The 23,807-nt window shown below is 37.4% G+C and overlaps 1 protein-coding gene across 3 annotated transcripts in view; it reads left to right on the forward strand.

The window, feature by feature from the left end:
- The window catches only part of LOC126756875 (uncharacterized), a 375,204-nt gene that overhangs the window by 331,507 nt on the left and 19,890 nt on the right, over positions 1 to 23,807 (forward strand). The gene's annotated exons all lie outside the window — the stretch shown is intronic.

Raw genomic sequence — 23,807 nt, forward strand, 5'->3', positions numbered from 1 at the left:
TCGACCGAGGCGGCCAATTGACTGGGCCATTTCGTGAGATAACACGTTCATCAAACTTGATTTTCCATAAATCGAATCTTAAAATCTCTGTGTGGCTTGTGGAGCCGTCCTGTTAGAATCATATATTGTCGAAGTCCATATCATCCAATTCAAGCCAACAATATTCGGTCATTATTGAGCGGTAGCGATTCCCATTCACAGTAATGTGCCGGTCATCACGGACGAAGTACAGCCCAATGACGTCGCCGACCCATAAACCGCACCAAACCATAGTTTTTCGGGATGCGAACGTGACTCATGGAGTACCTCTGTATTGCTGCCCGACCAATAATGCATATTTTGCTTATTGATGAAGCCAATAAGCCAGAAATGAACCACATATCATCAAAATAATGTTTCGATGAAAATCCGGTTCATTTTCAAGTTGTTGATCAGCCCCATTCAGGAACATAAGACGGTTCTGGTAGTCAAGCGGCTTTATTTCTTGCGTCAATTTGATTTTGTAAGGTATTGGTCAAGATCTTTTCGCAAAATTGGCCACAGCGACGTCACAGAGATGCCCAACGTTTGAGAACGACGTGTGAGAGACTGATTTGGGTCTTCCTCAATTGATGCGATAGCGGCAGCATTATTCTTGACACTACGAGCACTTCTTTGTCTCACTGGCACGGGAACATTTTGTATATAGTGTCTGTGGATTCAAATTTTTCCACTAGACGCTCAATTGTTGATCTGACAGGACAATTATGATGACGTAGCGCTTTTAAAGTTTAAGCCAATGCCTCCGAATTTCGGTAGCAAATTTTTAGTAATTTCGACCCGTTGTTTGATCGTATATCTTTCCATGATGAAGTGGCAAACCTTACTGAAGAGTTATCAGCGAAACTCGCCCTCTCATTTTCATCGAGATAGCTTACATGTTGGGCGATGTATGCGGTATAAGTCACCCGGAAGTTCGAAAATCTTTACATTTGGTATATGGGATTCAGAGAAGCATTGCTCCGTTTCAACCCATTTTTGATACACAAAATACTATATCAGAAAAAATTTCTGATTTTCAAATATACACTGTTGTTAAGAGTATACATATGTTAAAAATATCATAGATCAGATGACAGAAAAGTTTAGTGATAACAACCATCGTTAATAGTCTTCTATTCGATTGTGGTTAACTACAAATTATGCTGATAAGAGTCAACTACAAAATAGGAAAAATTAAAGGTTGAGCTGGATTATTTTTTAGTCTATCGCAGGTATGATTTTTAGCAGTATTTTGATCTCAGCGCCACTTCACTTTTCAACCTTGCGACTTTAGTACTTACATATTTTACAAAAATTATGTTTCCTATTAGCATTTAATTAATTATTTATGCAAGCTCAAAAGATTATTACATCCTTACTCCACTTCACAACTTTTTATCAAAATAAAAAAAATTAAATCTTACACACCAACATACACACAGGTCAACAAACCTTTATCCCAACACAATTATAACTGCTGTAATTTTCTAATTCATTACTCAACCAACATAAAGCAGCAGACATTACCTTTGAGTTAGCCGTGTTTTGTGCCACCCCAATACTTGCTCGGCCATAACGGCGACCAGTTAAATATTCAAATGAAATTACAGCGTTAGGTGTAGTAGCTGCCGCGCAGCAAACAGTCAGCCGGACCTGTCTAGACCGGAATATCAAAGAGAGGAAATGAAATTGCTGAATCAGTCACACCAAACAGCATAACCCAAAATGAAAAAAGCTGTATGACACACACTTAGAAAGTATTGACACAGCAGCAAAATTGTTGGCGGTACACATTGCGAAAGCAACAACAACTGAAGTCAGTTAAAAGGTGTACGCAAGCAGCGAGAGTCACGTGGAAAAGCAAATAAACGCAAAGGGTACAAATTTAGCTAAACAAAAATGAAAAAAAGTAAATGATAAATGCCAAATGAAAATGGTCATTGGGCGTGGCAAAATTGAGGCCCTCACACGTTTCCAATTATAATTTTTCTTTGTCTCAAATTACTGTACGTGTGCAAACACTGGTTGCTTAGCGAGACTTTCACACACAGGAAATGTGCTTAAGTACATATATGCATGGCTGTCTGTCGAAGTACGCACGTGTACGCTATTAAATTTGTAGAGTTGAAAGCTTTTCCTAAATTAGTTTCGCCAAGAGGTCAACTTTATCTGTTTGGTAGTCAAATAATACTAATTTTTTTCGGGGAATCTCGTTGATCTTTGTTTTCTGTATTCACTAAGAAACGGGCAACACTATGTTATGGTTGAAGAATTTTCAAATTCGAGCAACTAATAACGGGTGATTGGCATTTATTTTTTAAATATTATCGCTTTCAAATGTTCGCCATGGCTACGTCTCAGATGGTCCATCCGTTAAGTTAAATTCTCGATGATTCGTTCGAGCATTTCCACTGGAAACTGGCGAATGTCTCGCTTGATGTCTGGCTCTAAGGCCTGAATCGAAGCGGTATGGTCTGCATAGACCTTAGATTTTACAAATCACCAGAGAAAAAGACAATGTGACACATTCTTGGTGGCCAATCGACCGACCCAAAACTAGAAATTATCTGTTATGTGGGAAGTGACGCCGTCTTGTTGAAACCAAATGTCGCCGAGTTCACGAGCTTTAATTTCATGCATCAAATAGTCAGTTATCATGGCGCGATAACGGTTACCGTTGACGGTCACGTTCTCACTGGCATCATTTTTGAAAAAATATAGACGATGATTTCACCGGCAGCTCTTGAATCTTTTCTGATTGCTTTTCGTCCCAAATGGGGCAATTTTGCTTGTTTACATACATTTTGAGCCAGATATGAGCTTTCTAGGAACTTTTCAACAGCCCACAGAGCGATTTAATTTAAGATCTCGACGTAAAATATGCCAAGTCGATCCATACGTCAGTCCGAGTTGCTGAAAACGGCATCGAATCGACTCTCCGTGATCTTCTGGTACATTCTCAGCTACGGCTGTTATATTTTCTTCACTGCGTGCTGGATGTGGTCTATTCAGTCGAATATTATCCAATAATGAATGCTGAGTCTCAAGATGGGTGTTCAGGCGTAAGTCTTTCCATAGATAATAGTTTTCTCAAATACTACGATGATAAACAACTAAAAGCATCTTCTATGCCTGCTTGAGGCATAAACGTTTTATAAATTCGCTACATACGGTCTAAGTTTTTTCCTCATGACATTGGCGGAAGTTAAGGAACAGAAGAAAAATCATAGCAGCGGATACGCTGATTATAAATACAAACACAGAAACGAATCAACATTAAAAGCTACTTTTAGCACATAACTACATACAAACACACCCATAAACCCATATACATACCTACTTACTAATGCTAACATACTTAGCTGCATAGTTTTGTAACGCTCTGCTAACAAATGGGTTCCAGCTTATCTAAACTCAGTGTAGTTTTCGCTGGCGCAATGCTGTTTACAAAACCAGTTAAGTACATAGTTACTCACACATTTACAAACATATGCGAGTATGATATCCTTTATTTATTCGTTGCTGTCACGTTTTCCGGGAAGTTAATATCGCGTAAACACCTGGAGGGAAGATGAAATTACAGATTACAGCTTACAGAAACGCGCAGCGCTCAGAACTTTCATACTCCACAAGCATAGTTCGCGGCACGAGTATGGGAACGCAAGCGTTAGTAATGACTAAAAGCGCAAAAAATAATAAATTTGTACAAAATGATATTTTTTGTGCTTTACTTTTAAATAGCGGTTTTTGCTTATCTGCACCGCTTAGCTGCCAGTTGTTGTAACTTTCTGACTTGACAATAAACTCCGTCACATATCATCACAGCTGAAGCCGCCACTTTACCCTATCCCTATCAGACACAATGTGGATTAATTTTTTGTGTGCTTTTGTTTGTTTAGCTTTGTGCTTCGCATAAAAAGTTTTAAAAAAAACTTACACAAAGCAGAAGGCACTTAAAATTCCTTGCGCTTGGGCTAATTGAGCGTTTTAAAGCCCATTATTTTTCAACTTTGGCCGACAAATGTATTTGTCATACTTAGTATGCAGACAGTAGGTCTATTTATATATGTTTATATCTATATGTAAATGTTTACTGTTTGCAAATTGATGCCTTAAGTTCACGAGATTTGCCACCTAAGCACCATGTGTGCCGTGGAACTAAACGATTAATTGCACTTCAGTTATTCAATTTGATTTTTTTTCTTGTTTGGCCAGTGGTATTTTTAGTTGAAGGATGAAGGTGATTTAAGTTGATAGATAATAGCATTTTATCCAATCTAGTCAAAAGGTTTAGTGGGACGAGTGACGCTCTAGGCGAAAATGTAAGAGAGCTTATAGAATAGTATTCCTTGAAAAATTCGAGATACCAAGTGTAATCTGGTTCTATTCTACCAGATCACTCCAACGGAGTGAATATCTCCATATTCCTCTGCTTCCACCGGCGGGTACTAAATCAAAAACCAAAGCTGGAGTGTTCTCTTCCATCCAGAGAACGTGACCTAGCCACGATATCCACTGCCTCTGGATTCGCTGAACTATATACGCCAATGTCGTTGTATATCACGTACAGCTCTTCCGCAAAACCTTCTTCTCAAACACTCCTAAGGCCGACTCATCAGACGATGTCATTGTCATGCTTCCGCACCATATGGCAGAACGGAACTGTGACTTATAAGAGTTTGTTCGTTTGGCTTTGTTCGTCGAGAGAGGACATTACTTTTCAATTGTCTACTCAGTCCGAAGTAGCACCTGTTGGCAAGAGTTATTCTGCGTTGGATTTTGAAGCTGACATTGTTGTTGGTGTTAATGCTGATTCCAAGATATATAGAATTGTCTACGACTTCAAAGTTATGACGTGACGTGGGAGCTTAGTCGCGATTGCGATGACTGTTTCTTTGATAACAAAAGATATTTCGTCATGTCCTTGCTCAAAACCAGAGCAAATGTTCTGATACAATACTATATCGTCTTAAAGCTTGGAAAATCGAATTATGAACATAATTTTATACATAAATATATCAGTCCTTCTAAAGTAGTCAAAAAAGTTTGGGGAGGAATGGCTCTCTAGTTTCTTGCTCATATATTTTATCACGATGAAAACGAATTGGAAGAGATATAATTATGTTGGTCTATATTTAATAAAATTTATTGGCTTAAGTTAATCGGATAGGCCAATAAGCCATGCTTATTGGAGCTCAGTTGTTAGCTCCTATTGCCAATGCACAAGTGCACAAGAGATACTCCATTATTCCCCCGGTGCCCTGCTCTAGGCATTTCTTGCAGTCTTCTCGTTCTATCAACCCCTTCCTGCGGGCGTCTGTCGCCATCAGACAGTAACCAGTTAGTATTCCCATCACTCAACGGCTGAATCTTCAACATTTTTTTTATCAAAAATACCTTTAACTACTAATACCTGCCCAACTCTACCGTATAGACGGTAATTCGGGTGCGCTCTGTTCAAAACAATGCACGCTGTTGTTATAGCAGGACATATTTTGTTATTCACACACATATAGGCGCATATTTTATACATTGCACTCGCATAATATGCAAATGGTGACATGACTGTCCATTATGCTAAACAAACAAACGCCAATTGATGGCGGTCGGCTGCATAAACAAAATGAACGCAAAAATGCCAATTCGTTAGTCCGGCAGCAGATTAACATACACTCACTTAATTCGAAACAAATACATAAATAAACACACACCCAGGCACACACATACATTCACACGTATGTAAGTTAAGCCCTGAACAAAGTGCTTGCCTGCCACTACAAACAATTTAGCATAAATTTGCATACTTACGGCCATTTACAGGCAGCCAATTCATATGTCCACACAGGCACTCATACACACCTACATATATGTACTTTTATCTATGGTTTATGCATTTAGCAGCAGCTTTTTTCACCAACTGCCTAACTGCTTAACCGGCCGAGTGCAAAGCTACCCAATAAACCCACTCTACCCACTCCATTGAAATCTTAACTGGCAGCTCGTCGCTTTGCAAGCACTTAACAAAAACAAAACCAGGAAAAAACGAATAAATACGAGTACATTTCGACGAAAAACCGATGCGCCTTTGTGCCGCATAACTCAAATGTCCTGGCTTTCATCGAATTTCACTTCATTTGGCTATTACTTACTGTCTTGTTTGTTTTTGTTGTTGTTGCTATTGCTATTGCTGATGTTGTTTTTGTATGCTGAAAGTTTTGCTGCTGCAGTTTTTCAACTTCATTCAGTTTTATTTCTTCTCGATTTGTTAGCGCAGGGTTATCCTTCTTGCCGCAGCTGAAGGCGCTGACGCTGGCGCCTGCAACTCAGTTTCACACATTTCTTACTTTCTTTATTTGTCGAGCGATTTTATTCATACACTTGGCCCTTGGCTGCTGTGCTATCGTTTTGGCCTGGCCTGCATTTTTTGCTTACTTTAAGGCCAACTGTAGTCAACAGCAACAGCAACAACAGCGCGTTGGCCAACTGCCTGCATCCTTTGAATAGTTTTGCGCATTTTGTTTGCTTCAAAGCAAAAGTTTTCCTTGGTTCACTAACTGTTTTCGCTCCTCTCTTTCTTGTTTATTTTCTAGCTACTTAGCATAGTCGCTTTTTTAGTCTTTGCTTGTGTATAGGAGAGTTTATTTAGTTTTAGTCGGCCTTGATTTGGTATTTTAAAGCAGTGGTTGGTGCTTGCTGCTGGTGCCTAATGGGAGTTTTGGGGTAATGGATTTAAACAGCACTATTTTTAATGCTTTGATGAGCTTAAGCTTCGCGTTTTAGACTTAATTTTTTAGTATTTTTTGTATTTAAAACAAGCTATAATACCCCTCACAGGTGTATTTCTTATAACATAGAATGGTCTGGAAAGATAATTAGCTTGATTCAGCCAATTTGTGTGCCAGCTGTAGTATATTTTATAGTAGCCCGATTATAATAATATGGAATCATTAGACTGGTTAGGTCTGCAACTAAAGACGTGAGAAGGATTGTAGCGGCTTCTGAACTCAACTACGCAATCCTACAGGCTGCTGTACAGTCAATTAGCAGGTGTTCAAGAGTTTCAGGCTCCTTTTCGCAGAACTGGCAATTTGCACAAGAAGCTAGGCCCATCTTATATAAACCTTTTATGGTTCTAACCACCCATTAGCAGCTTAACATGCCATATGCCTTGGAATTGTTGTAAATACCCCTCCCTGTCCGCTCCTTCATCCTTGCGGAGCAGCTTCTTTATGTTATAGGGACCAACCGTAATGAAAAGTTCGAGTCCTACAGTGGATGCTGCGAAGCGGTCGAGTTCCGCACCCAGTCCATTCCCGGCTATACCTTCGCGACACACAGATAATCTGCACTTGGTTACGATCTGATGGACTGTTAAGCCGTTATGTACACTCCGGCAACAGTAGCAACTAGATCGAGTGTGCAAAGATCGCTTTAAGTGCCGCTTGACTGTCGTTCAGTATAACTACATGTTCGGTGCGATGGTTACGTTGGAGGTTTATCTCTATTCACCGACTAATAGCAAAGGCAGCTGCTTGGAATGTGCTCGAAAAAAATCTTATAGGTATGCAGAGTTTGGTGGGTGACCCTTTTACTCCTGCACCAATTCCCTCCGACGTTTTCGAGCTGTCGGTGCACAACTTGACTGTACTATTCCTAAGCAGTAGCTCGAGAGTGGACTTCAAGTGACTTCATATGGCACCGGCGGACTTGTGCCCGATAATCTGTTGAAGTCCTACCGAAGCCGGCAATGCTTTCGATACCTGATATTAGGTCGCACAATCATAGTGTACAACTTGGCTTGCAGCCCAAGAAATAGCCAGCTACTCGATTGCTTTCCATAAGTGCTTTGGGAGCTTTGACCATAGTCAACATGCTGCTACCACCACAGAGTGGAATCCAGCGTGAGACTAAGTTAATTTACCAAATTAGTCATATCTATCTCTCTGCCCCCAAGAGTTAGGTTCCTGTGGCCAGCCAGAGAACTGCGTCTCGTAAAAGGGACGATGGTCGTCTTCGAGGGGCCGATGTTCAGTCCAACCCCACTGCACCATCCCTTACCCGGACCTAGTCCTCTTTGTACGATATCGCAGGGAGTGTCTTAAACTTTTTCCCTAGCTATAATAACAATGCCGTCCGCACATCCCTAACGGCGGATCCCATTGTTAGTTATCCAAACGAGTAGCTCGTCCAAGGCTCCATCCTGTGGGCAGCGTCATTTAGTGCCGAGGCGAGTTCTGGTATCCCCTACTGTGGTTTCAACTATTCTGGTGAGCAGAACAGCCTCTTTTCATCTGCGCACCTATGCCGCCCCATTCCTTTTCTCCACTGCTCTTGCTACATGAGACGTCTTGCCACCTTCGATATCTAGGAAGGCGCTTAATATTGCTTCCCCTCATTCCAGTGGAATCTGTATATCCGAGGTTAGCTGTTACAGAGTAGTGTTGTTTGATCTATCTGCTCTGTAAGTTTGATGGTTCGCTTGCGGGGTGCCGTTTTCAGCGCCTTCGAACTTATTTCATATTTTCCATGCGCTTTAGTAAGAAAGAAGTAAGACTTATTGGTCTGAAGGATTTCGCCAGTTAATAGGGCTAAGACCATCTTGTTAAGAAGAGTGAAGAGAGGTCTGTTAGACCATTTTTTTGTGTCAAAATTTTCGTTTCTATTAAAGGCACACAAAAAATTGAAGAATTCGTCTGCGCTTTGTTCGTTTGCGCTTCCTTCATGTTCACCGTCAAGCATCGATACGAAATTTATAACATTTTTCTAGCACCCTTTGGAGGTACTCATCTTTAATATTTAATAATTTCTAAAAGTTGTCATACATCTCCACACATTCTTAGCCATCACCGGCTCACTTATATCCCATTATCGCATTTTACGACTTGATTTCTCTAAAATATTCATGTGAGATACCTCATATAAATATTAATAATACTTTAAGTTTGGTCTTGTTGCTAATATGTTCCCAAATACGAATTACCGCTTCCCATTACGATCCAAACTCAAACTGCAATATGCCAATATTACTTTCATTTCTTTAATACATACATATATCTGATGGTTCTCACTTTCAACATGAGAATTGTGCTTGTAATAAATACTTGATGCTTTGTTCGATGTTCGAACCGCGCATTTCCGGCACACAAATATGGGTTATCGGAACTAAATATATCATAACGGCAAAAATAAAAAATGCAAAAAAATCAAAATGAAAATTTTTTCGCAAATATTAGCTGCAACATATTGAAAATTCGCAGCTGCGATGAGCCTAAACTACAACAAAACAAAAGCAAGCCACAAAACATCATAATTTATGGCTGGCAAGTGTGGGCTTCCAGCACAAAATGCAGGAAGTCATTGCGGCATTAGTGCAGGATAGATTGGCTTTTAAAAAAGGAAGCACAGATAAACAACAGCAACAACAACAACAAGGAAGCGGAAAGGCGAGTGAAACTGAAGCGCTGATGAAAGGGGTGGCAGCCAGCGCCAGTTAGCAGGCCAATATGTGAAAAGCTCCATAAACATGCTCGCCCATATTTGTATTTGTTTGTCTATTTGTATATTAAAATTTATGAGCTGAAAATAATGGCTTCTGCCATAGTGATGATGGCGTCTGGCGTTTTTTACTTTGCTTTATTTCCATGATTACAATTTTTTACGCCGCCTGTTGTACAACAAAGTTGCACTGAATTGTAGGTTATTATTTTGTTCCTACTTTTTTATTTATTTTTTTTCTTATTTTTTATTTTTTTTCTTATTTTTTATTGTTTATGTTGTCATGCTGTAACACTAGACTACTTTTATTTTATACCATTTTACTCGTTATGCAGCTTTTCATTCCACAAATAGCGCTACAGGCGCGATATTCAAAGGGGTTGTGACTCCAATTTTCACAAGCAACAACAATGCATGAAATATGGAGCGACAAAATTTGCATAAATCAAAACAGTTAGCGAGGAAATGGATAAAAATGCACAGAAAAAATAAAAATACAAAATAATCTACAGAAAAATATTTATGTATATTTGCGTCTCATTTTGAGTAGGGTTTCAAAATGCCTTATAAAGATATCTCAGATAAAATGTATGTATATATTCATAAACGAGCACTTTTTAAAGTTAGCTTTGGAACAGAATACATTCCTTTTTCAGCTCAGAGTTGGCTATAATATGTAAATGGAATCAAGTCTTCAGCGTTTCTAAAAATTAACGTAAAATAATAATCAACAATAAAACATTGCCTACAATTAGGCGTCGCCAGTTAATATTACAACCAAGTCGCAAACCTAATGTGTTGATAATCATTCAATATAATATCCAATTCACATACCTAATATGCTGATAATCATTAGCAATAGTCGCATTCAACTTTTAAGCCGCCAAACTTTAAGTAGGGTAATAGACTAAAGTTTTTATACTAATATGAAAATAAATTTTGAAGCGTGAACTTTAGTAAAGCGAAAAATAGTATCATGAAATTGAAAGCATGTGATTTTATGTCTATAAACCTAAAAAATAGCAGGGAAATTTGACGAAAACTAAATCTTGGTCGAACAATTTGTATGGCGAAATAATACAGCAGTCTGATCTGAACAATATGTGCGGAGATTGTAGCATTAACTTGGACAATAATCTATGCTAAAATTCGTGAAAATACTCGTCAAATAAAAATGTTTTATATGTAGCCGAAAAAGTCGTTTCGTATTTTGTCAATAGATGTAGTTGCAGTCGTATATCTCCAGTGCTACAAATCACATTGTGTCATAACATATACTGTTGAAAAGGTGAGATGTTAAGCTTCATTTAACCAAAAAAAAATTAAATGAATTCGGCGAAGTTGAAAAAAGTTACAGCTGTTCTAATATAAGTAAAAGTAATGATGAAATTCGCTATATTTAGAAATTTTTGTATAAAAAGGAAGAATGCCATGCAAGCCACCAATTAAATTTGTAAAGTTTACGGAGACGATGCTGTATCAGTTCATATAGCATAACAATGGTCTGCCCGCTTCCTTTCTGGAAATTTCGATGAAAGATGCACGTCGCTCTGGTCAATCTATCGTTGAAAAAGTCGATGAAATTATGGAAAAGATTGACGAGAACCATCACATAAGCAGCCATGACATCGCTAAGGAACTTAACTTTCATCATCAAATGGTTTTGAACCATTTAAAAAAGGCTGGCTACAAAAAGAAGCTCGATGTTTGGGTACAACTCGAATTGTCTGTGAAAAATTTTATGGACCGAATTAACATCTGCGATTCTTTGCTGAAATGAAATCGAATCACTTCTGAAGCGAATGGTAACAAGAGACGAAAAATGGATCAAATGTGCCAATAATGTGCGAAAAAGATCATGGTCCAAGCGTGGTGAAGCTCAACAAATGGTCGGAAAGCCAGGATTGACGCCTCGAAAGGTTATGCTGAGTGTTTGGTGGGATTGGAAAGGAATCATCCACTATGAGCTGCTCCAGCCTGATCGAACGATTGATTCTACATTTTACTGTCAACAACTGATGAGATTGAAGCAAGTAATCGAAAAAAACGGCCAGAACTGATCAGCAGAAAGGGCTTCGTCTTCCATCAGGACAACGCTAGACCACACACATCTTTGATGACTCGGCAAAAACTGGGAGAGCTTGGCTGGGAAGTTTTGATGCATCCACCATATAGCCCTGACCTTACACCAACGGACTACTATTTGTCTCGGTCAATGCAAAACTCCCTTAATGAAATAAAGTTGATTTCAAGTGAAGCCTGTTAAAATTACTTGTCACAGTTTTTCGCCGAGAAAAAAGACAATTTTTACACTGATGGAATAATGTCTCTAACGGAAAGATGACAAAAAGTGGGCGACCAAAGTAGTACATATTTGGTTCATTAAAGTTCATTACAAATATAAAAAAAAATTTAGTTGAAGTTTGATTAGAAATACGAAAAGACTTTTTCGACTATACAATATCTCGTCAAATAAAAATTAATATACATATGTATATATTTTTCTTCTGGGAGCAAAAGACTTCGTTGCAAATTTAGAATACTTACTCTGTTCAGGGTATAAAAATAAGTGCTGTATTCTGTTTTGGGTTTTTTTAAGAAACCACAATAATTTATCAAAAGATTTAAGTGTAAAATTTTTAAATAAAATTTCAAAAAAATGTGATGCCAGTTTGCATTCTTCACATTCACCACATTTCCCATAATTGAATAGTGAAAAATATTTCTCAACAATAATCCCATTTGTTAGACGCAACAAACACAGATGCGCTGAGCACTCAAGCAGCCCATCACGATAACATTATTGGCAGTTTTTATTTATTTTTGCCTTTTTCCGATCCTTCCTGCCACTCGAGTATACCACTCCATCATTTGCAGCACAAATATCCACAGATATTGAATTCAACTGAATTTTCGCCGATAATTTAAAACAAAAACTGCGAGTTCTCGATTACCTTTCAGCAACCGTTGGATGAGTATAAAAGCTTACAGCAACTCACGTCACATCCATCAATGGAAGCCAAAACAATTCATGTCGGTAGCTACCATATACTATATACATATACATATATAAGTATATATATATATATATGTGTGTGTGTGGATGTGCTCCAGCACCTTCATTTTCCTCATTCATTCAATTGCTCACTCGCTCGTTCGAATGCTTACAGTTACATTTGTACAACTCCAATCAATTGAATTTCAATGGAATTCTAAAATATCTGACAGCCGGAAACGGAAGTGAAGTTGGACTAGCGCAGATGCACACCAACACACGCGCATATAAATGAGTACAAATGCGAGCGAAATTCAATTGACTGACGGTGGTGGCTAAGTGGCGGTTGCGGGGACGGATGACTCAATGGTTAGCTGCGGCGGCGCGTCTCTTCGTCTCTTCCTGCTGCCGCTGTCTATTTCTGTGTTAGTGTGTGTGTATGACTCTGTGTTATTCCGGCTTAATGAAATGTAACGCAACGGCGGCCGCTGTGGTGGCGCTGGCGCTGACGGGCGGCGGAAATGCGCGTTTTAATCGAAAATGTTTTGTGGCATTAATAACGGTGCATGCATGTTTGTGTGTGTCTGTGTTTGCGCTGCGCACTGGAGCATATGCTAGTTTTCGTACAAACAGCAACCGAACCGAATCGCACACAGCGCGCCACATTACGGGGATATTAGTGTAAAAGCTCATTTCCGCTAAACAAAATGCACAAAACTTGCTTAAATATTGCAGATGTCAAAGTCAAACGATGGCCAACGAGGCGGAAACCGAGCCACGAATATGCTGCGATACGCAAATGGTTGAGCTGCTGTGGACACTTTGCCCATGTGTTTGTGTGTGTAAAAATACACTGATCATTGAATTATAATGCGACGAGGAATTTCCGCAATGCAGTGCATTTTTTTTTTTGCTGAAAGGTCGCTGTGCTTAATGGTATTTAAAATTTCAGTACTAATTGAAGCGAAGCTCTAACCAAGGCTAATCTACTTTGGTATTAGATTCTATATTTTGATGCTGCGTATATGATATGGTTTAAAAATGCTTTAACTGATATATAGTATACTATATGTATGTATGTATAAAATGTTCAGTAAAAAATTGTCAATATTTTTCAAATAGTTGGCTTTTGCGATCTGCATCTCTCGTTGTATAAGCGGGTTCGGGATGCACTATGTGGCGTTGGAAAGCTAAGATTTCATACTAAAAAAACTTTTCAGGCAGTTTTGTTGTTACTCAGCTCAGTATTCTTTGAGAACGCGTCAAAGACGGACAACGGCAAAGATAAAAAAGACCATATTTTATAGTTTTTCTTCGATCAAGATGAAAACGCAAGTTTTCTTTTATTGTCATTACTGGGTTATAGCCGAGTTTACTACAGCGAAGGCTGTTTTCTTCTTTTCATTGGGGTGTTTCTTACGTGGCGGGTCCCAAATCTCATGCATAACACTGTGGAGAGATGTTTCGCCTTCTCACTTTAGCTCGCCTTCAAGAGGATGTTTTTTGGCTACCCAGAGGATACTTGGTCTAAGACCGGAAGTCGTGGGCTACTTGAGCTATATGTAAAAAAATCGTTTCGGGCCACACCCAATTGATTGGCGATCAGGGAACTTTCCCTACATGAGTGAACTTCTACTCATGTCTCCAACTTCCCAAAAACGCAAGTAAGGCGTCTAAAAATATAAATAAAATTTACGCTGCTGATACTATTACGGACAAAATGCAACTTCTATTCGATCGTCGATTCCGTTCAGATATCTTTATTGTCAAAGAAGCATTACGCTCTGCAAGGCCAATTACTGAAAATATCGATCGAATAATGGAAATCGTCGAGTTCGACCGTCATGTAATTTAATTGGATTCCCCAGGAGCTAAACATGGCGAAAACAACATTTGGAACTACTTAAATAGGGTTGGATATAAAAAAAGTGTCAATGTATTCACGAGCTAACGCAAAAAAAACTCATGAACTGAACTTCCAACTGGAAATCGCTGCTGAATTGCGAGAAAATCGATCCATTTCTGCAGCGAATGGTTATTATTGATGAAAAGTGAGTCCCTTACGGTCGAATATAGGTGAGTCGAAGTAAACGGTGACCAAGCGAGGATTGATGGTCGGGAAAGTTTTGCTTGTGTTTTTTAGCATTGACGGGGAATCATCTACCAGAGCTTGTTTTTTCGCTTAAAATCCTCATTCGACCTGTACTATCAACAGTTAAACCGACTAAAAACAACATTGTCCAGAAGGGATCAGCTTTTGCCGAAAAGAGTTGTGCTCCACATGTGGCCACATCGATCAACGGCGGTGACTAGCTCTTAGTTGAAAGATTCTTGTGCATCCAAGTTATGACCTGTACATAGCACCAAGTGTATAGTACCTATTCCTGGCTATAACAATTGATATTGCAATTTTTACTAGACCTCATATATCTTTATATATTAGATAATACGATGGTATCGTCCCTTCATCGGCTACCACCGCTTTGTTATTCTCTACACGAGTAATTATTATTCGAACTTCTTCATGGTCGGGCAATGGAACGTCTCCGTCATCGATTGGGGAATCCGGTTCGCCTTCTCCTGGCGTTATGTTTTCACTGCCATTCAGCAGGCTGAAGAAGTTTTTCCTCCACAATTTTAGTATGCTCGCCCTCAATGAAACTTTGTTCGCACGGTTATGAGACTCACCAATGAATAATGTCGTAGTTTAGTAAGTCCTTGAAGATCAGCAGCCCCTTAAACCTTGTCTTGTAACTCCAACTTACAACACAGGGAACTTTCGCTTCTCTCCTGAATATATTCATATTTTTTTATTCAAAATAATTGACTAGGATTATAGGAGGATATTACCGGACTTTTAAGTCGCATTTCGGAGCATCTATATTTATTCCTTGATATATTTTGAAAATAATGAACGAGGGAAAGACGAAATATCTCCTGTCAATCAAAACAGTCGTCGCGATCGTGACTTCGCTCCCACATCACTGTTGACGGTCATAACTTGGAAATCGTATCTTAGAACCAACATTAACACTAAAAATAATGCCAGCCTCGAAATCCAACGCAGAATAACTCTTGCTAACAGGTGCTACTTCGGATCGAGTAGGCAATTGAGAAGTAACGTCCTTTCTAGACAAACAAACACCAAATTCTATGAGTCAATCATTAATCCAGTCCTGCTATATGGTGCAAAGGCGTGGACGATGACAACGTCTGATAACGTTATGAGTTTTCGAGAGAAATTTTCTGCGAAAGATTTAAGGTCCTTGCGCATTGGCAGCGGCGAATACCTCAGTCAAAGGAATGATGAGCTGAACGAGATATACGACGACATTGACATAGTTCAGCGCATTGAGAGACAGCGGCTACGCCTTCCAGATCATGTCGTCCGAATCGATGAAAACAGTCAGCTCTGAGAGTATTCTACGCAGTACCCGCCGAGGGAAGCAGAGGAAGACCCCCACTCCTTTGGCATGTTTGTCTGATTTAATTTAATTTTATTTTCCACCAAACTTTTCAAATTTGCTTAAGAAATCTTAGATGTAACTCCACTTTAATCCAGCTAATTTCAATTCCACCCTTTTCCGTTAATCTTATTTAAATACGATTGTTTTGTCTTAATTCCCCCGTTCACAGATTTTTTCTAAACTAATGAGCTAAATCAATTAATGTGCAACTAAACAAGCAAAACAATGAAATAATCTAAATAATGAACTCCAACTCACCAACTCACCAATTCCCATGCGCCATTTGTCATTAATGCCAGCTAATTCGAGGACAATACACGATTATGCTATTTCGCTAAATTGAATGAACGAAATAAACTCAACTACAATTGTCACCCACACCCCGCCAACAAGAGCAATATTCCGACAATTCAACAGGTCGCAGGCTTAGCATTCAATAAAATTTAATTTTCCAAGCGCTTAACCGCAATTAATGCGCTAGGTGACAACAACAACAACAAAGCAACAAAGGCAAAAGTAGAGCGAAAACATTTACATACAACAAAGTAACGGTGTTCTCAATTCAATGGTGTGCTGTGCTCAAATATAGACTTAAATCGTCGCACGAGGCCGTAATAGCGAACAAACAACCGTTAGCTCGGTGCTTAGTCGCCACTAGCCCACATCTAAGACACTTAAGACCTTTACGACATTTTTATTCGCTACTTTCTATTCGTTCAAGGACAATCAGCACAGTTGTCGTCGCCTGTGCCTGTGTGCCTGTGTGCTGAAGTTTTTCTGTATTTGTCTTGGCAAAGGCCGCATAAGCTGCGGTAACAAGTTGAATGATAGTTATGTCAAAGTTAAATGCTAAATTATTGCAGCAATTAAACGACATTAAAGAGACAAAAAGCGAAGACTGTGTGTCGCCAAGCAGATACCAAGAAAATGCTCACCGTCATCAGCGTCCTCATTTGCATACTTGCATTCGTATGCTTGTGTGTGTATGCGTGTGCAAAAGTCTTCTTAGCCTTCTTCTTACCCGTATTCAACATTCGCGCACTTTTTACCTTGCTCTTCGTGCGGCCGTGTCGTCTTTTTAGCCGCCTTTGAGGCGCACGTACACGCTTTAGCGCTTTTAATTAAGCGGATTTGCCTGTCTTAACCGAGCTTGGTCGCCAACGTCGTCGAAGTAGCAGCCACCATATTTGACTTGCCAGCTGTGCCGTGGCTCTACCAACCCATTTCTGGTATCTGCTCACCACCTTTCAGAGACACAGTTGGAAAGTCGAAATATTGCAGCGAAAGGTGTGCGCAATGGAAGAAGGTCACAGTGGCGTGAGAGGCTGAGGTTGAGGTTGCCGCTGAGACAGCGTCTACGGCTGAGGCTTGCGTTGTTGGCTCGCAGTGCTGAAGTAGACACGCAGATGCGATTTAATGCAGCAAAGCGTGATGAAATATGTAGGAAATGTTTCATGTTGAAGCCTTTGATGAAAATGTGCGGTGCGCGATATTTATCTAGGCAGATTAGCATATGTCTAGCGCGGATTCACACCAGCTTGACAAGCACTGAAGCGACATTAGAAAAAGCTGCAGTTTCTTTGGCTGCTTAAGATTTAGAGAAGAGGTATTATATTTCTTTTAAAGTTTATGGTTAAGCAAGAGAATGGTGTGTTTAAGAATTATTTTCAAGAGTACACTTCAGTTGTTAAATGTAATAAAAATGAAAAATAAACCAATGCTGATGTGATATGCTAATATGAGGTGCCATGATGTGTAGCGAAACTGTATGATATGATGTGATGAGTTTGATACGATATGGTTGATTGTGATAAATGAAATGTGAAAAATAAAAATGGATGTTGTGATGTGATGATACCGTGTGTGATGTGATTTCATGAGTTTAAGCGATATGAGTTGTGACGTGATATCATTTTACATACCATAATACGGATCGAAATGTGTGATATGATGTGCCGTGATAGGAGGCTAATCTATATGATGTGATGTGATGAGTTAATGAAGTTGCATATGGCATGATGTTGCATCAGCTTATTAACATAAGCTTATTAACATGAAGTATGTGAAATGGTTTAATATGATGCGATCATGTGATGTCACATGATGCGTTATGCATTTTAATGAGATGTCGATGATATGTGAAGTAATATGATATGATATGTGATAAAACGCGATTCGATATTAAGCGAAATATGACGATATGATGCGATCAGATGAGAGATGAGATGTATACAATATGATGTGATTTATTATTATAAAGTCATACAAGTCATATGTGGTAGGTTATGATATAACCACATGATGTATTGTCATACGTGATATGATTATATAGTCATATTAAGATGTAATATGATGACGTGGTATATCATCATATTCATCATCAATTCAGATGCAGAGATGCGAGTGATGATAGTCTCATTCGCTGTCATATGTCACGTGTAATGCCATGATATATTGGCATGTGACATTGTAATATAGTCGTATGATACATTTTCATTTTTTTGGTATGGTATGATGATGTGACGTGATAATATAGTCACGTGATGTGTTGTCATGTGATGTGATATCAGAAGTTATGATAAGATCATATGATGTGACGTGATATGGTCCTATAATGAAATGATATGATGGGCTATAAGGTTCACAAATGTAAAACAATAACAATATTAATTATCATCACTCGATCTCTTAAACATCCAAATGGTGTGACTTCAAAGAAAAAAATCGAGTCTCATAATCTACCACATAAAGTATTATTCAAGATTCTGTCCACTGCAAGTAGAGAAATAAATCCGAATTTTCCACAAATAATAGATTTTGCAGGCAAGCAAAATATTACACTTTAGCTTCATCACTACTTTTAAATTTTCCTCTTCGCCCCTTCTTTTCGAGGCAATTTCCCGCAAATTTTTATTGCGGCAATAATTTAAAAAATCGTGTACGCCTCTTATCTTTATTAAAAGTAAATTTTATTATCCAAATATTAACCTAATTAACTGTCAAGCGCACACATTCAAAACACACACACACACACTTATACAAGTGCTAGGGAATACCGTGTAAACAGCGCAAGAAACTTGCAAAATTTGAACCTCTCTTCGCCTTCGAAGTAGCACTCCATTGTTTGAGAAATGCCTGCTTCGTGGTCGTTGCCATTTCAGCGTCTTTCTGTGCTTTCATTTTCCAACTTTCCAGCAACAAAGCGTGAATATTCAAGCTTTGCATGAAAATGTGCAAACAGCTTTCACAGCCGCAAAAACATAATAAGTTGACAAATTCTTTTTTGCTGAACTCACGCACCAACATACTCACATGCAAGTGTATGGGGATTATTATAATGAGTGTGTTAGCACTTTTGGCATTCTTGATGAGTTTCCAACTTTTTCTCATTACCTTGGGCCTGTACTGCCTGCAGCTGCCATTTATTTATGTATTATGTTTGGTAGGCCGTGCATGCTTCGATTGCTGCTTATTGATGTTTGGCGTTTTCATTGTGGGAAAGTTTGAAATTGATTAATATCTGGTATTAGATGTTTCTACATGTTTTACTTCAAGACCTACAACTACATATTTGATGGTATTTTTCAAAAATAATTAAAACTTCTCGCTGCTGCTCCTATATGCGTTGGCGATATTCGCCATATGAGGGAGCTATAACTTAAATCAAACTCAAAAAGATTAATGAATTTCTTTTATCAGAAATATACATATGTATATATTCGAGTGTTGGGCAGACGCTCTAAATGTGCAAGACCTTAAGTGGAGGTAGTGGAATTACGGTTGAACTGCACCGAGTACCTCAAAAGTCAAGACTACATCGGCCTATTAAAACCATTTTTTAGTTTGATAGGTGCCATACTTGGATAACATCAGAGGAAATAGTTAGAAAGTTGCCACCGAATTAAAATGTTTGAATTGAAAAAAAAAATATAAAATAAATAATATATAAACTCAAAAACGTTGCAGAATATTTACAGCTGAACAGATTTTTAGAAAAAAGGGTTGCCATCTGTTTAAAATTTTTCAAAAAAAAATCTAAAATAAGTTAACACTTTTAAATAGAAACGTTTAAAATGCTTACAATTCAAAATATTTTCAAACAAGGTTGCCACCTTTTGACAATTGCGGAATAAATTTTAATAAAAGATGAAAAGTGTAAAATAAATGAACACTATAAACTAAAACACGTTTCAGAATATTTAAAGTTAAAAATATTTTCAGAAGGGTTGCCATCTCTTTAAAAAAATTTCAATAAAATGAGATTATAAATTAAGTTAACACTATAAATTAAAAACGTTTCAGATACTTATAAATCAAAATATTTTCAAAAAGAGTTGCCACCTTTTGACAATTGCGAAATAAAAAAATTATTTAATAATTAAAATATATAAGAACTTCATATAAAATTAATGATGATTATAAACTAAGAAAGCGCTTCAGAATATATACAGCTAAAAATATTTTCTGAAAGCAATCTGTTAAATTTCTTTTAATTAAAAAGGATTATAAAATTAGATTAAATTAGAAATTAAAAACGTTTCAGTTACTTATAAATCAAAATATTTTCAAAAAGGGTTGCCACCTTTTGACAATTGCAAAATAAAAATTAATTTAATAAATGAAACATTTTAATAAGAAAATAACATTAACAATAGGCTAGGAAAAAATCAAAATTCATTGAAGACCAACCCAGTTGAGGCTTATAACCAGTTTATGGAAAATTGGACTCAATTTTGGAGGCAATATGAAGATTTGTTTTAAAATATGTAAAAAAGTGATTTTTGTCCTAACAAATTTGATGAGATGATTGAGTCCAATTTGAAGATTTCTTTCAAATACGTTTTATAATATTGTCTATTGTATTTTCCCTAATCTTTATGGTGTCACATTGAACCTTTAAGCTTTTACGAACCCTTCCGAATGAATATGCCACATATTGGTGCATGTATGCTATGTAATCGCAATAAAAAAGAATACCAAAAAAAAAAAAAGGAGGTTAGCGATAGCCAAAGGTAATTGCAATAACAGCAATCACAACAAAGCCGACCACCCAGCCGTCCGTAAAAAACCAACAAGCACTCGAGAAACGACACAAGAAAAAATGAAACAACAATGGAAGAGTAATGAAAAATTTCGCAGACTTTGAGAAAGAAAACAAATGCAATTCACAGAGCAAATGTAATTTTATTGCCTACAAGAAAATGGACAAAAAAGATAAATATTACGTGTGGATACACGAACGCGGCGAATGAGTAAATGAAAGACATACATTTATGTAGTCGATTGTGTGATTGTGTGAGTAAATGCATGCTCGTTTTAATATCACCTACATATCTACCCTGGAACATGCGAATTGCTGGCGTGAAAAACACAACTCAAGAACTTATTCAAGTTATTTTTTTTTAGCCAGAAGAACTTAGGAAGTTATGTGGCATGAAGCTGTAGGAACTGTACGCTGGTCCCAGTTGGAAGTTGGCTCTGTGTCCTTCTTCTAATTGAAAGCTCATAAAATGTCACCATTTTATAGGCTCTTCCTTGCGAAAGCAGTTACTTATTAGAATTAAATAGCAAGTTTTATTTTATTTTAATATTCTGTATTTTGGGGAAGAGCTCACAACATTTAAAACATACCCCAATTGACACCATAAAAAAGCGAAGTGAATGGGTTTTCCCGTTGGGTACATTTTCATTTATTTCATGCATTTGATGGTTGTAAGATATGATATACAGGGTACTCACGCACGTGTATATTCATCACTTTCTTATACAACAACCACCCTTCCGTCATAAAATCGTAAATTTTATTGCAGGACTAGGCCTTTCAGCAACGATAGCAAGCAAAAAAAAATAAATGTACAGTCAAATACCAATACACATGTATATATATGTGAATTAGAGCGAGTCGTTTTTTTACTGTCACATCCTGTATGCGACAAATATTCTACGAATCATTCTGAGTAACGTTGCCCAAGAGAATATTGGTCTAAAATCGATTTGAAGCCAGCGATTTTTAAGGCGAAGTTTAAAAATCTAAATAATCGGTTGTATGTCGGAAGAATATAAAAATGGATATATGTACGTACTAAATTTAATAGGGTTATCTCAAATAATAATATTTTTTATGATCCCTTAAATATTTGGACTCAAAAATCAAATCAAAAATCGCTCTCTCAAAACCGGCTTTAAATCTACATATAATCTATTTGGCGAAGTTGTGCAAAATTACCCGTAGAACAGTTACCGCATACGCTATTTTCCGTTTTTAGCTCCCTGTAAATCGATCCTCTCTAATGTATATATATATTGGTTTCTGCCTACATGCAAACATTCCTCAAATACGAGTATATGTAATATTTATATTCACATGTTCCATGCAGCGCCTTAAGGTCATTAAATGCGTGTGTGCTGCTCTCTCTTTCCAAACTTTGCGCTTCTATGCAAATTTCCGACAACATACGAGCTCGTGTTTGAACTCGTTTAACTTGATTGCCTCAATTTCATTAGTGATGTGCGTGTATGTCAAATTGACTGATGCGAGACGAAGCGAAAATCACGAGTTGTGGGGTAGAAGCAGGCACTTCGAAAGCAGTAAGAGGAAGCGGCAATAATTTTGAAGCACGTTTGTCAAACTGCGACAGAAACGCAAAGTCGCTGCCCAGGAACTGCTGCTTTTAAATAGATTGCCCACTTACTTACCCCGGTCATTTATTTAGGAAACCCTTTTATGGCATACAAGACATATTCATTAATTTGTTTACAAATTGGTTTGAATTTGGAAACCAAAGGGTTAAGAAATGGTAGGGCTGTTCTTATTTCTATTGAAATAATAATTTTTTTATGAAATGTGAAGTTTTTGGTTTAACTAGACAATTCTTAAACTCAGTTATTGAATATTAGCTAAGTCTTAACCCTAAAATAGGAAGAAGTTTTTTTTTTTGAAAGTTATGTGATAAGTACTATTTTGGGGGTAAGAACAGTTAAATATATGTCATCATATGTATAACAAAAAAATTCAATATTGGCTGTATGCTAAATAAGATATAAAAATATTTACTCGAATGACGAATCAACGGTCAAATATAATTAAATGCAAGAGATCTTCACCTAAAATGCAAAATAAGGTAACGCTACTTTTCATAGGTTTACAGGGGAAGGAAAAACGATATAAGAGAAACCACTCATATTGAAAAAAATTGAGTTTGGTTATAAAATGGTTATGTATTGGTTATACATTGGTTATATATTACTTATATATTGGTTATACAGTGGTTATATATTGGTTATACATTGGTTATATCTGACAGCGGAGCTGAAAATTTTATGCTACATATATGTATTATGTTGTGGTGAATCGTAAGCAATAAAAAACTCAATTTCGATTACGTTATTTTGCATTTTAGGTAACGATACATACCTCCAAATTTTTTCAAATGAAACCATATTATTTTTATCATTAAAAAATGTTATTGGCCCATATTTTACTAATTGCTATTTTAAACAAGAAAATAAAAAAAAAATGTAACTTGTTGCGGCGTTTCACCAAATAGTCGAAAAAATAACTGAATATCAGTTTTCTTTACTTCAGACACAGGTTATCAGGCGCCAGAGTAAAAAATACAAAAATCTTTCCCTTCCCGTAAAAAAATGTATGACCCTAATGTACAACTTAGTTACTTGATACGATGAGAAACCACTGCTGGATATTATTATAAAATTTCCATGGACTTTTATAATACTACAATAGGAAACCTGAAGAGTGTTCTATCAAAAATAAGAGTAACATACATACTCTTTATATTACATGTGAAAGGATATTAAATGTCAAATTT

This window comes from Bactrocera neohumeralis, chromosome 4 (assembly GCF_024586455.1).
Source record: "Bactrocera neohumeralis isolate Rockhampton chromosome 4, APGP_CSIRO_Bneo_wtdbg2-racon-allhic-juicebox.fasta_v2, whole genome shotgun sequence".
Lineage (NCBI taxonomy): Eukaryota > Metazoa > Arthropoda > Insecta > Diptera > Tephritidae > Bactrocera > Bactrocera neohumeralis.